Genomic DNA, 6,155 nt, shown 5'->3' on the forward strand with positions numbered 1-6,155 from the left:
TTATGGATTGAAGGTTTTCTGACTGGGTTAGTGTCTCCATCCCTCCACTGGAAGCCATGCCTGCTTACAGGAGAGGAGGGGAAGAGACTGAATTCTTAAAGAGATTTTAGGTTTTAACAGAGACCAGATTTTAACGTTTGAATTTGTAAAGACTTTGGACTTTTAAAGTTTGCATAATGTTTCATACTGTGATGTTGATGTTAATGTATGATCTTGGAGATGAACAATAAAGGAAAGGTATGGCTTAATACGGATGTGTTTGTGTGTCAAATTGATAAAGGCCAATTGTCCCGGCTAGTTTTACGTCAACTTGACTCAAGCTAGTTATCTGAAAATTTCTAACTTCAACTGAGAAAAACTTTCTAAGATCTGACTGTAAGGCATTTTCTATATTAGTGATCAATGGGGGGAGTTCCCTGGCCATTGTGAGTGGTGCCATCCCTGGGCTGGAGGTCCTGGGTTTTATAAAAAAAAAAAAAAAAAACAAGCTCAGCAAGTCATGGAGGGAGGGGTAAGCTATTAAGCAGCACCTCTCCATGACCTCTGCGTCACTTCCTGCCTACAGGGTCCTGCCCTGTTTGAGTTCCTGTCCTGACTTCCTTTGATGGTGAACATTACTGAGGAAGTGTAAGCAAAATAAACCCTTTCCTCCCCATCTTACTTTTGGTCATGGTGTTCCATCATAGCAATACTAACCCTAACTAGGATGATACACTGGTGGTAAAATGTAAATGAATCCATCACTTGGAAAATATTTAAGTTTTTTTTTTATAAAGCAAAACATAATAACACAGACATTCCACTCTCAATGATTTACCCAAGACAAAACACATAACTTTCTAATATCTACTTACTACAAATAATGCATTGATTTATTATTTTTAGAAATATCATTTTAACTCCGTTCATGTAGGTTCACATTAGAAAGAGATAAATTTGCTTTTGTGTGCTGACAGAAAATCAGGTTTCTCGATATAGAGTTGAGTAATAGATATGAAACGGTAGCAGCTCTTTTAAGCCAATAAAGAGCATTTTAGGGTTTCCTCTGTTGAGCGGACACTCCATTGTGCTCTCTGCTAGCAAAGCCTCCCCTTCCACATCACCATCTGAGTGTGGTGGTGAAGTTCTGTCAGAAAAAGTGAAGGCAAGAACCACCCATAGAAAATGGTGTCATGGAAGACACCAGCTTTGAAAGACAGAAGAATGGAGTGAGACTGAGACCAGTATGAGGAACGTCAAAGGGAAAGGGTTGAAACAAAGAGATCCCAGAAGATCAGATATGGCAAAGAAGTAAATTAGGAAGGTTCTGGACAAGCCAATGATTTTGCCTGTAGAAAGTCAACAGTTACAAAGGCGTGATGGAAGGAAGAACCAGGCAACTGTGTTGAAGGGAAAAGAAAAAATAGAACCTGTGGCCATGGATGATTCTTTAGAGGTAGGGCAGACAATGAAAGAGGAAGTGGTTTTGTTTTTCTTGTTACTTTGTCTTGCTGGGGAGTAAGCCCAGGGTCCTGTGTATGCTAGGCAGATCCTCAACTGCGGAGGTCCCTACCCAACAAGAAAGGTTTATGCATGAGGAACTTGACCACATTTCTAGTTTGAGGTGAAGGAAAGCACAAGCATACAGAGGCTGTTGATAAAACAGGAAGGAGTTTAATTGAGAAAGAATTAAGAAGAGGAAGGAGACAAAATCTTGAATACACTTAAGGAAAGTCTTAAGCTGATCTAGAAAGACTATCATTTGCACAAAGAAAGACCTCTCTTACTCTGTGGGAGGAAGAAAAGCAAATTGGGCAAGCACCAAGGACACCAATGGTAGAGCTGGGGAAATCTGACTAGCCATCATTTTTTTTCAATGTGACATGGGACACAAGGGCACATGCAATGAGTAAGGCCTAATAATGGTGATTGGCCTAGGGGGAAAGTGAAGTTTTGAAGCAAAGAGAGGAGCAAGGAAAAGAATCAGTATCTTGCGAACATCTTGATAGGGAGGGTCAGGGGCCCTGCACTAATGAAGTGATGGATTTGAGATAAAGCAAGCCCATAGTATCACTGTGCACTTTGATTTGGGGGACACCAAGTTCAGAGTAGAAGAGAGAGAAAGAGAACAGTCTATATGTATGTGGAGATTGAAGGGGTTGGACAAAATAGCAATGCTAGCAAGCTAAGTTAGGAAGATAGAAAAAATAGGGTGGGATTTGATAGGATCAAAAATGTTTGTGGGATCAGAAACAATAGGGCCAATGTAAGGAGAAGGCTTAGCAACAGCTGAAAAAGAGTCACGTGCTTCATAAAAACTGGTGACGGTTAACGGCTTCATTTGTGTCTGAACCTGACAAGGGCAGTCTGGGAGCGTCTTGATCCCACTCTCTTATCTCCACCGTCCACACCTAGGATGGGCTACTAAGCTTGTATACTCATTGTGGGTCATCAGCATTACAAAGCCATCGTGAATAACAGAAGATTTGTATGAAGTTATATTTACTAATAAAAAGACTACTCAAGAAAGAGCAATCCTAAAGAATCTCACCAAGGCAAAAAGACTCATTCTTAGCAAAGAGATATGATTAGTTGATGTAGATATTATATGGGAAATAATAACCTTTGAGATATAGTAATAATTACGGGTAGGTCATAGGAGATTTCTTGCTAGGTTATACTCAGTCACGCTATCACGCTGTTGGAGCTGAGCCATGAGCTCCTAGCTATGTGGGCAGATAAAGTAACTCTGCAGAGTCTGTTTTATTGTGTAAATGACTTTCCCATCAAGGCTACAGTATGGACAGAGTGAGAAAATAAATATGAAATGATGTAGACGTCTCTCCAACCAGCATAGCCTTCCTTGGGACTAGCTTTTTGAAAAGGAGAGTTGGTTAAAATGATTAGGTAAGCTCATTATTTTAAATAAAGTTCCACCAGCTCCTACCCTTGATCAGTAAAGAACCCTGGAAGGTGGCTGAATCCATGAAGGGAGAGAAGAAATAGCTATGTCAGAAATAGCTCCTTTAATGGCTCCTATGCTTTTGATTTTCTACCATGAGTTTTAATTAAAACCATTTAGGCTAGTCATGGTGGGTTATGCCTTTAACCCCAGTACTCCAGAGCAAAAGGAGTAAGTTCAAGGCCAGCCCTGTCTACAGAGCAAGTTCTAGGACCCACCAGGGCTCTGTAGACCAACCTTATCTCAAAAAACTAAGTCAAACAAACAGACAAAAAACACCACCACCACCAATAATGAAACCCACCATTACAATAGTTCAATGCTTCACATGGATCATGAAACTTTAATAGTTACAAATTAGACTATCAAGTCAGGTGGGGTAGTAGGTGCCTGCAATCCCAGCAGTTTGCGAGACTGAAGCAGGAGGATTTTAGCTTGGAGACAGCCTAGTCTCGGTAGTGGGAACTATTAGAAATCTGCATTAGAAAGAAAAAGAAAAAAAACCTACCAATTCTGAGGTGTTAATTCATTTTGTACACCTGAAAGAAGCACTGCATACTTATATTCCTGTTATCTATAACAAGATTATAAAGAGGTGGTATAAATAGTTATAAGATAAAATACAGCAGGATTAGAAATGAAGCAAGGTCAGCTAGATCTCTGCACAACTGTGCTGTGAAGACACAGGTGGTTTAAGATCAGGTTTGGTTATGGAAGCAATTCAGCTCATCTTACAGGAAACGAAAGCAGGTGCTGAATCTTCAAAGCTCTGATCAATTATTTTTAGTATGTCTCTTAATTTTTCTGTCCTCTGATTTCTTATCTTTTGTGCCTAAGGCTTGAATAGGTAATCACTTGAGAGGATATCAGCAATAGATAGACCATGGAAGAAGTGTCAACAAACACAAGGAAGCAAATCTGGCTGTCACTATGTACAGTCCACCCAAACTGTTCAGCCACATACCCTTAGATAAACCCAATTATTACAGGGGAAAAAATGAATAATTCCCTGATAGCTTCTGCCGTTTGTATTCCATCTTGGTGGACAGCGAACTCAGAAGTTCCAGCATGTTTGGCAGAGATCGGTAATGAAGCAGGGGTAGCCGATTCTTGAGTAAGGCTTGTGGGGTGTGGCACTGAACATAGCCCTTAGATACTGCTAAAATAACTACAGACCCAATGCAGGAAGTTGTTCCATTCATGGCCCGCCTTTCAAAGTATGGCCAGCACCTGTGTAGGAAGCCATTTTTGACCACAGGTGGGTAAGGGCTCTCTCTCCTTCCCCAGCCAGTTGCCAGTATTGAGAGCCTCTGAGGAGTGTGATCAATCTCTGGAGCTGGGCTGGCCAGTTAGCCAAGGCAGAAGGTTGAACCACAAAGCTCAGTGAGCGAGTTTGATCAATAATTAAATAAACTGTTTCCCAAGTGTTGGTGAGAGTGAAGCTGAAGGCAGACTGCACAAGGCAAGGTTGGCAGTAGTAGTGGTTTGGAGTGTCTGCGCTGGGTTCGGGAGAGTTCTAAGCCACTGAGCCAAGGAGAGTGAACAGTCACATCGTTATTGATATCAGCTCTCCTGAGTCATGGTGGAAGAGACAGCTTCTCCATCTCCTCGCTACTGAGACACCACATTTGTTAAGTTAGACTCAAGGACCACGAACACGACCAGTGATACTAAGGACTTGCTTTTCCAGCCTTTAAGGATCAGATGGAGATTTGGTTCACCATTGCACCAACTCCAGACTCCAACAGATGTTAAGACAAGAGGCAAGAATGAGTGAGAATCTAAGAATCTACCTTCCAGTGATCTGGGAAACTCCATTTGCCTTTTAAAAAAAACCCTTGTTGTTTTCCAGGGAGGGTCTTATGTAGCTCAGATTCTTGAACCTGTTACGTAGGTGAGAAGTGACCTTAAATTTCTAATCCTCCTGCTCCTACCTCTCAGTTCTGGGATTACAGCCACCACCCCCAGTTTGATGTGGTGCTGTGGATCAAACCCAGGGCATTGGACATGGTAGGCAAGCATTCTACCAACTCAACTGCATCTTCAGACCACTGCTGTGTTTGCTAAAGTATTTGGGACTGCAGTCCAACAAAAGTTAGAAGGAATAAGAAGAGACAAATTTGTGGAAGCATTAAAACCATGCTTACAAAAAAAAGTTATACAAATCTATGCGGTCACGCAGTGGCCTTTCTAAATCTGAGGTTTTATTTTGGCCTCCCTTCATACCAGTGAACCATCTCTTCTCTGCATTCATCAGGGTCTCGGAGTACCCCTACTTAGTGCTTACTTGATCCCAGACCGTGAGTTTCTTCAGGGCAGAGGCTGATCATCTGTTTCTCCTCTAGCATCTGTTGGCACATAGTAGATTCACAGCAATTGCCAAATAGTTGAAAAAAATAAAAGAATTGGCTGGGCATGGGGCCGCATGCCTATGATCCCAGCATTCAAGAGTCAAGAGAGGTAGAATCATGAGTGTGAGGCCAACCTAAGCTACATTACAAGCTGAGGAGAGCGTCATATACACAGCTGTGTCTCAAAATAAAAAGCCCCAAACCCCAAGAGATGGGAAAATCCCATCAGCATACCAGGAAGTTTCCAGCTCAGTTGCAACTTTGCTTCCTTGGTTGCAACTCCGTTTCCTGCTTTTGCTGCACTTTCTACGTCTGCAGCAGCAGCCTCGATGGACAAGCTCCTGGCAAGACTGTCCAAGTCCTCCAGCTGCAAGTGAGGGACACAGAGGAGGACGTGCATCTTAATTTTTGGCATGAAAAACATCTCCCAGATGCTGAGCTGGGTTGTAAGTACCATCTGTCCTGCCACAGAGGATTAGAGGGAAGAACACCTTTGTCTGAATCCAGGGACAGTGCAAGCATCAAGATGAGCTGTTAGTATTAACTTGTCTGCACTCCACCTGACTAATTGCCTTCCACAGAACCTGCCTAGGGCTTCTAGTTGGAAATCAGGCGGCTGGTGCCATGGCAGGTCTCAAATTCTCATGTGTTTGGTTACATTCATTAGAAAGAGTTCTGGAAAGGATGAGAATTAAACATCTTGGAGCTTATCCTGGAAGGTTTTAAGCTGGTGTACTCTACTATTTGATGCTTGAAGAAATGATGGACTTCATTCTGACCTTGGGTTCTTTCATACATTCCCTCTCATGGTTTTTATCCCATCCACAATGACTGGGTCCTGATGCCAGACACAAGGGGCACAA

General features: G+C 42.2%; 1 pseudogene; it reads right to left on the minus strand.

The window, feature by feature from the left end:
- Window positions 1-3,714: 3,714 nt before the first annotated feature.
- LOC119825903 lies at window positions 3,715-4,011 on the minus strand (annotated as a pseudogene).
- Between the last annotated feature and the right edge of the window lie 2,144 nt (window positions 4,012-6,155).

This window comes from Arvicola amphibius, chromosome 11, assembly GCF_903992535.2.
Source record: "Arvicola amphibius chromosome 11, mArvAmp1.2, whole genome shotgun sequence".
Taxonomy (NCBI): domain Eukaryota; kingdom Metazoa; phylum Chordata; class Mammalia; order Rodentia; family Cricetidae; genus Arvicola; species Arvicola amphibius.